This window comes from Gambusia affinis, linkage group LG04, assembly GCF_019740435.1.
Source record: "Gambusia affinis linkage group LG04, SWU_Gaff_1.0, whole genome shotgun sequence".
In the NCBI taxonomy this organism is placed as follows: Eukaryota; Metazoa; Chordata; class Actinopteri; order Cyprinodontiformes; family Poeciliidae; genus Gambusia; species Gambusia affinis.
Genome location: NC_057871.1, coordinates 1,038,745 through 1,047,619, shown reverse-complemented (window position 1 = coordinate 1,047,619; position 8,875 = coordinate 1,038,745). Strand labels below are relative to the sequence as shown.

The 8,875-nt window shown below is 43.2% G+C and overlaps 1 long non-coding RNA gene across 1 annotated transcript; it reads left to right on the top strand.

Annotated features, from left to right (window-relative positions):
- Window positions 1-5,918: 5,918 nt before the first annotated feature.
- Window positions 5,919-8,722, top strand: LOC122829468. Its single transcript, XR_006370367.1, has 3 exons — window positions 5,919-6,007; window positions 8,303-8,363; window positions 8,466-8,722. It is a non-coding gene; the product is annotated as an uncharacterized LOC122829468 (long non-coding RNA).
- The last annotated feature ends 153 nt before the right edge of the window (window positions 8,723-8,875 follow it).

The following is an 8,875-nucleotide window of genomic DNA, read 5'->3' as shown; positions in this document are numbered from 1 at the left end:
TATGGCAACAAGACTTTAAATCCAAGGTAAAATCAAAAGGCCTGAAAAGGAAAAAACCAAATTATTCTACAAGGACTAATTGAACTTTTTCCCAGCTCAATGCCGTGGATAAAATTGCATCTTTTATTTTCAAAGCTGTTCAGTATGAGTGGAAAATAAGCTGTTTGAAACAGGAGATTACATTGAGCCTTTTAATAATTAATAATCAGCAAAAGTAGATATTTTAATGGAAAACCTTCAATAAACAGGATGAGGTCAGAGTTCGTCCCGTTTTCAGTGGGTTGCCGGTTCGAAGCCCTGCTCTGTTTGTCTCAGTGACTTTGCTGCTGAATGATCGTAGCTGTGGAGCCCTCTGACTTGACGCAGTGCTCCAGGACATTCAGTCCGTTCTTGTTTGACCTCTGACCCCTGTCACAGCGGGGAGCGGCTAACCGTATTGTGTGAATCTGCATCCAGAGGAATGCGGCTGCTTGTGGAGTCGGAGCTGCACTGCATGGAGAGAAATCAGGAGTCCTGTGTGATCAGGCTGCTCCGCTGACAGCGGGCCAGTGGCAATCACACGAAATGGAAGGAGCCTGGCGGATCGATACGAGTCACTGATCGCAGACACACAAAGGTTGTTTAGTAACACAAAGCACTAATTGAAATCAATGGCTAATCTGATGACAGTTCTTAACCTTTCCACCCACGAAGATTCATAAAGGAGAGAGAACGGCGGCGGGCGGCGCGGCGGGCGGAACGCTGCCCGTAACTTCACCCTGTTCCACAAAACCTTCAGCTTTTTCTGCTGATCCTCACTTTTCAAGATGCACAGCTAAGATGTTCAATGAGGTTACGTTGCCTGGGATCAATACAGAAGAAGTACTAACGCTTTGGTTTAATGGCTGTTTCTGCGCTGCATCGATAAAGCCTTACAGGTAAATAAAATATGCATGCTGAGGAGGAAGTTCAAACTAGACGTGGAAGATCGTTAAGCTGTTAATTGACTCAAACAGGGAGAAAATAGGAATGACAAGTAAGGCCATAAAATCTACACCTTATTTATACAGAAACACATGGGTTGATGGGGTCTCCATCAAGCAGCATTGAACCCAATCTACATGCAATTACATGTAATGCCCTTAAAATCTGTGGTTAATTGACGGAGAAGCCGTGTTCCACTCTGTGTGGCGGGAAGACACCGACGGCTGTGACAGGAAGGAAGATTGGACCAAAGGCGGACATTTTAATCAGCAGACGTCAATAAGCTATCAGGTAGCAGGTCACTGCAGTAAATGGCGAGTTGTCAGGAAGAATCATAAGGAAACAGATGAAGCTGGTTGGTCGTAGAGCGCGCCGTCGCGTTCAATAGGCAGAACTTTTCTGGACCGTCTCGCATCTCAAGGCTGCTTACATTTGTCTCAAAGTTTTGCTCCAAACTGAATTTCTTTTCTTTTCTTTCACAGAGCAGGAAGGCCTAATATGAGCTCAGCTTCATGAGCTTTAATCATATTCCTGTTCATTGTGACTCTGGTTCCTACATGGAGTCTCTTCTGCCTCTCACAAGTTAAAATATGTTTTTGCACAAGTGAAATAATACCAAAAACTTTGAGATTTTTAGAACAAAACAATATTTTCCACCTTAAAATAGAAGGAAATATATAAGTGAGATTGGTGCTGCTCTGTTAGAAAATCTGTATTTCATCAAACTAAAGTCCAACTCGGAGTGTTTTAAAAGGAGCATGGTTTCCACCATAATTGCGGCTTTTTTTCTGACAGCAGAAACAGTGAAATATGGAAATGAGTTCAGTTTTAGTGGGAATTCAGCTGGAGGTATTAGATATGTGAGCTCAGAATAGCTGAGAAACGGAGCAGAATGAAAATAGCTACAATATGAAACGTATGATAATGGAAGTACTAATAACACATGGCGTCAATGACCAACTTTACTTTTTCAAACTCTTCAGAAAACTTTTTCTCATCAAAAATGAATACATTAACAGGAACATATATTTTTGGAACATGAATTAATTCAGTTTTGGCCTGTTTTACATGTGAAGACAGTCAGACATGTTTATCATGTGTGTGTGTTTCAGGCGTGTTCCTGCTGAACATACATGTCGTGTTTTTCTGAATAAAAATGATTTTTCATTAAGACAAAGCAGAATCCTTCATTTCTTTTGTTGACTTGCCTCGTGCCGCTGTTGCTTGGTGACGACCAGTTTTCCACAAAGTCACTGGGAAGCTACAGCAGGGAGATGATGCATTATACTAGCAAAGTATCTGGTGGCTCCTTGGTCTCATTTGAAGTCAAAGCAGAGTGTGTGTATCTGAACAAGGCTTTGATTCATGCGTAGACACACTCTCTGATCCCGCTGCCTAATCCCTCCTTTGGCTGGGACAAGGACACGTTGACAGTTTAAGACCTCTTCTCTCAAACTCTCTTAAACAGTCCTGTTGACCGATCACAGCGCAGCCTCTGGGCCGCAGAAACATGCCTCTAATTAATCAGCTTTTAATGGGGGCCCAGCTGAATTCCTTAACATTGTGGCGTCACGTCAGCAGGTGATATTCAGGAAAGTTTGGTTATTTATGCTTCAGAAAGCGTCTGTGTCATGTTCTGTGTTTTTCTGTGTGTTTATTTTGACTTTTCTGTCTTTCTAAGTCTCGGTGTTGTCCTGTCTTTGATTAGTTCCCAGCTGTGTCTCGTCCCCTGATTACCTCCTGTGTCTTTAGTGTTTCTGTGTCTCTAGTGTCTCTGTGTATTTAGTGTCTCTGTGTCTTTAATGTCTCTGTGTCTCTGTGTCTGTCGGGTCCTACGTCTCTTTTCAGCGTCAGTTCTGCCATATGTTAGTTTGTCCATTCGAGTTTCCTGTGCTACCTGTTATGAGCATTAGCCTCTGCTCAGCAGTGCTGCCAGGTTTCTGGACTTTGTCTGGATTATTGTCACGATTAAAACTCCTCATCTACACTTCATCTGGGTCCGCTGCGTTTTCCTCACCGCTTCAACCATCACACCTTATGACAGTCTGGCTCTGGTTCCAACACATCCTGGAAAGTTTTGTTTCCAGGATAACTGAATGTCGCCTCTAATTTTGACTCTTTCCTCCAAAAACATCATCTGGCTCCATTCTGATCTTTTGCATTGGGGGTGTGAAAACTTTCTACTGCTTTCTATTTTTAATCTTGTGAAGATAACATCAAGTATGATATTTAGATATGGTAAAGATAAAGCCATTGCTGTTGCCTTGTCGTCGTCTCCATGACGATTCTCGGGGACAGTGAAGGGTCTCGTCTGTTGAAGAGCGAAGCTGCAGCCATCTTTGATCGCAGACCTGACCGTCTGCTCCTTCTGGCTCCACAATGAGGCTCATTGGGCGCCGTAATGCCGGCCTGACACTGATAGCAGCTCTCTGCAGCGATGAGCGATTGAAAGGACCAGCGTGAGAGTCTGTTAAATAACAGCTCACGAACAGGAAAGTGGGCTCTGAAAGCCTAAATCTCAGCACCTGTCGAAGTAATCGTTGAGGCAGAGGTATTGATCAGACGGCGCTATCAGCCTCCCACAGATGTAACACGGTCATTTCTGTTGTGAGGCGCTTAAAAAAATCTTACTTGTTCCCATGTAACCTTTCGTGAATGAGGCAGAGCTCGGCGCTGTTATCGAGATGCTCAGCTTCACATTCACACACTCCCATGTAATTACGCCTGCATGCTGGCTGGGCTGTGCAGCTTTGAAGCACCGATGCAAAAATCGATCAGCTTTCCTTTCGCTGAGTCCTGCCTGGGTTTTAGTTTACCTTTATAATTACCAATAAAACGCAACAACAATACTCCTGACCTAAACTGGCTGACGGAGCTGAGGTATCTGCCCATAAAGCTTTATTCTCTGCAAGCATTTTCATAAAGAGTACCTGTAGGCAGAATGCTACCTCTGGTATGAGAAGCAAAGGCCACGGTGAGAATAAAAAACACAGCTTATAAGAAACATTGCACACCTACATGGAGTCTTTATTTAAGCTGGAAAAATTTGCTTTGAGCAAAGTTGATTCTGTGAAAACACAAACAGACGAGGAAATATGTCTTTGTGCTTATAAGAAAGTCTGCAGGGACTGTTTTCAGCTTTATCTTTGTTCTGGTTTAAAGCTTCAGTTTTCCAGGAGTTGTGAAGATTAGAAAAATCTACATATAAATAAAAGGAGAAGAAGAAAGCCACCAGCATCAGAAAGTTTTCTGATCTATTTCAACTTTTCCTTGTTTTGTCCTGTTAAAACAACAAACCTCACAGTATTTCATTCATGTGATAAAATGACAGAAAGCAGCACAAACCTGCAAGATGGAAGAAAAATTATACCTGGTTGTCAAACTGTTCTCCAGGTAGAAATCTGAGCGGTGCAGCTTGCATTCAGCCAGAAATGCTCTGAAGGTTTCAGAGGTTTGAACCTCATGAAGACCAAGAAACCAGCAGCAGCTCTGAATAAACTGAGGTTATCAACCGAGACATCTGCAATAAAAGTCTCAGCAGCGTTATCATGTTTCCAGAAGCTGCTGTAAAGTTTCCTCTCCTGATGAAATCCTCCGATAATCATCAGTTACAGTTTGTTTGGAACAAAGGGCGTTACGGCGCAGACCGCCTCACGTCCGCCTGCTTTACTTCACTGTTTGTGTTCGATCACTCCCACATCCTTCTGAGCTCCACAGACACAAATTAGGCCAGTTCAGACCTCGGCCTTCATCCAGACGCAATAAAAGGCCAGCTCACACATTTGATGTTTTTGTGAAGTTAATGACTGCGGCTGATCTGAGTTCACAGCTGAAAACCACATTTCTCTGAGTGCCTGAGTGACGTCATGCTGTTTAAGGCCCACATCTCTTCACAGGTTGTTCGCTCAACAGAAATAGGAACACAATTACTTATTGAAGTGAAGCAGAGTCTGTCCACACGCTGCACATGTTCCTCTCCTCCTGGTGATTAAGAAATCCTGTAATGTAGCTCCTGATTCAAAGCTGACATCAGGAGTTGGTTAAAAATGAATAAGTCAGCTCCCTGCTGAAGTGCTGCTGCAGGTGCTGGCAGCTCTGAGTGGATTTTCAGGATTTCCATATCTCCACCGCCTGCGGCTCGGAGCTGCATTTCATGTCACAGTGCCTCAACATTCCCGACGGTAGAATCGTTGACGTCTGTCACGCCTGAGCAGCGCTGTCCTCCATGCTGATTGTTGGTTCTGATCAAACTGCTGCACCTTTTTGTGCATTTTGAGGCTGCAGACATTCAGAGATGCAGCACAAGTTGACGCTGTCTGCTACGCAGGCTTCTGCTGTCATCCTGTTTTGAAAATCAAATACTTTGTTAAGTTTCCTTCTGTTTTGTTGTCTGCAGCAGGAGAGGTGTTCAGTTTTCCATCTGTGGAATCTGATGCTGCAGAAAACAGAGTCATTCTGCCCATAAGCAGGGAAACAAAAAGCAGTCAGTGAGACCTGGAACATTTTCATCCAGAAGTTAAATTCCTGGTTATGTTTAGATTGTGAACATTTCCAAACGGAGTTTGTTTGTGTAGATTTCAGCTGCTGATGCTGAGAGTTTCTGATCTGTGAACATAGATCTACACCGTCTGCAGCAGCAGAGTCCAGTCAGATCGAAACCGACTCTCGTTATTCTACAGGAATAGCGCCCCTGCTGGTGGCAGCATGTCGCAGCAGCTTCGTTACTGTTGCGCTGATTTGGGTTTTTTCTTTTAGTCTATTGTTCATAGTATTTTTTAAATTATTTTATTTTATTAGGGGATTTTATTTCATTTATTCCTTCTGGGTTGGATGCCCTGCAGTTCAAAAGTTTTCTGTTCTGACATTTTTACTTTTGGACAGCTGTTTTTATATGTTACCGTGGTAACAGTTTGTTGTTTTTGCTGACTAGCATTTCAAAAGCTCTAAGGAAGAAAGAGGAAGTTCCACCATTTCTTCTGTCCATCATATCAGGCAACAATCAAACTCCAGCTTCTTTCTGCCTGATTTCTAACCACAGCCAGAGGTTTGGGCCTAGTCCATACACAGCCGGATATCTGGGGAAACTGATACATGTTTGCACTTTATTCTTTCATCCATTCAAAAACTCAAGCCAACTACTTTTAGCACAACTTCTTTTCCATCAGATAGTTTTAGGAAGCAGAAATTAACCCACGTTTGGCCGAGGGAAGCAGCTTTGTCGTCCATCGCTGTTGTTTGCTGATGTTGCTTGTGCACCAGATTTAAATTAGCTGACCCAGAGATGTTAAAGTTGGAAATCAATGCTTTCTTATGAAAGGTGGTTAGATATAATGTTAAATTTCAATGTAAAGTACTAATTACTCTTGTTGTAAAATCTGGAGTTAACAGAAAAATGAACAGTAGTGGAGTTTGAACTGGGAGCGTCCTGAGAAAACTCAGTCAGAAATGCTAACCAAGCTGCACCGTTGGTTCCTGGTTCCTACCTGCTAACCTGATCCTGCAGAGCCAGAAGACTGCAGCTGGACTTTTAGGTCATCATTGAGATGAGACAGGAAACAACTCGCAGTCTTTAAGGTCATGCTCTGATCTCTGCGGCTCTCCGGTGTGGGAACTTCATGCAGGTGAAGATTTGATTCTGGGCACAAAACAAAAGCCGAGCTGAAATTGGGTGGCTCTGTCTTCGCCCTCAAGGTATAAATCTACTGCAAATTGTCTTGTCTGCCACATTTCATTACTGGTGAGAGACTGCAGGATGCTGCACACGACGACGACAGAAATAGGTCACGGTAACAAGTTCATGATCACTCCAGATGCACTCAACGCAGTTACTCCAGGGCTGGATATGATTGGTCCTGCCAGACAATTAGAGAACAATAATGAGAGAAGCAACTTGAAAAGACCATTTCCCTCACAGAGTCTCATAAAAAGTGTAATCAGTCGCCTTTCTGCAGCTGTTTCTGGTGAATTTAGCGGTGCACGTGTGTAGGGTGCGTGCAGAAAGAGCGCTCGTCGGTTCATGTGGGCGGCTTTTGTTCCGATCCTTTGAGTGAATGTTTCTGCCGCTGTGCCGCCAACAGACGTCTAGTTTACTGACAAATTAAGGGCACAGAAGTCTTTCTCTCTCAGTGTTCACATTCGTCAGTAAAAGGTGAAGATTCTCCCGGAGCTGTGAAGCAAAACGGGGAAGACAAACACCTTGCAAGTCTGAAAAATAAATGGGAGCGGAGTTCAGATTCAACAAAACAAATATAAAAACGCCAAAATGACGAAGCTAAAGTACAGAATAATTAGACAAAGACATCAATCAGACAGAAGCTCAGGGTCAAATAATAACCAGCTGCTTTTAACTGAATCAATGGAGTCTTATCAGTACAGTTTACAGTGAAAAGTCAAAGGAAACCGTTAACAGTTCAGCGCACTGATTAGCTGGACAAACAGTTCAGTCACCAGTTTACCTGAACCAAAATCTGACCAGCAAGAAAAATCAACACAACTTCAAATTAAATCATATGATGCCATTTTCCCACCTAATAATAGAAACATTTGTTCCATTCTCATCTGTTCCCCTCCACGCCTGTGGGGGCGCTGCACCAAAAACCACTAAACAACACAGGACACTTCCTTCTTCAGGACCTGTAAACAATGGAGTGGCATTTTAGGGGCTGTAGGATTTCTCTTTTGCCTTTGTCAAGACATTTCCCCCGATAGCGCTAGGCTAGCATGTTAGCCTAGCATGTTAGCCTTGGTTGTTTTTACCAAGAATGCCTTGCGCTGCGGTCTGTTTCCTGCTTTTAGAGCGGTTTACAGTCTGCTTGATGTTCACATTCAAACAGTTCACCTGTTTGGTCTGTACCAGAGTTACACATTCAGCTACACTTTACTTATAACAAGACATTTTTATTATGCTATAAGTGTAAAACCTGCCAGGGGAATTAGCTTTTAGTCCATTTTAAGGATTTTTGTGACTTAAGAAAAGCTTCTGTGTCTTGCTGAAAAGTGACTTCTAAGTTAGTTTTGTCCTATTTCAAGTTAAACCAAATACTTGGTAAGACTTTGTGTTTCTGCAGTGAGCCAGACAGGAAATATCCTTCCACTGCTGAACAAGAATTTATTATATTATTATGAGTTTAAAAACATGAGATCCCCTCATAAATGGGAACCTGGTCGTCATTCATTGTCAGTAAACATCCCATCATGCTTTACATGATGTAGCTTTTGAAACTCTGTCATCAGTATTGACGTGCTGTTCGTGTGGCCGTGTCGGGTTCTGGGTTTTCTTTGTCCGCTGCGTGTCAGCGCACTGCGGTGGAATCTGACACTGAGTGCTTTTGTCTTGTAGCAGCAGTTCTGAGGGAAACGGAGGCAGCGACCCGCCCTGGGGGCACGGATACACTCATGGCGTAAGCAATCTGTCGACTCCCCCGCTCTAAAAATAAACACAGCAGAAAAGGGGCAATATCTTATTTATCTCTCTATGATGGACTCTAATCTCTTTGTTTCAGCTTGTTGTCTTCAGAAGTGGTGAGAGCATCAAAACCTGAGCAAAATGTAATCGATTCTGTGAAATAATGTGGAACTCACTCCGAGTGCACTCAGGCTGTGAGGAGCCGGGGCAGCAGATGAACATCACTGGGTGTCATCACATGCAAACTACAGGCCCCGAATTATGGGAGCTGTGATTGTTATGCTCTGGATGATCACCGATCTTCAGGGTTGTTTTCACACCAGTAAAGTCCTTTGGTTCGGACTGTTTTACTCATTTTGTGTCGTTTTCTTTCACATGGTGCTTCTTTCTAAAACTATAAAACCATGCAGAGGACAGCCTTTACTCCATTGGACAGAAAAGGCAGGAGGCGGGACAGAGCACAGAACAAACTAAACATGGGAAACCGACGCACTGCTTTTCTGTTAA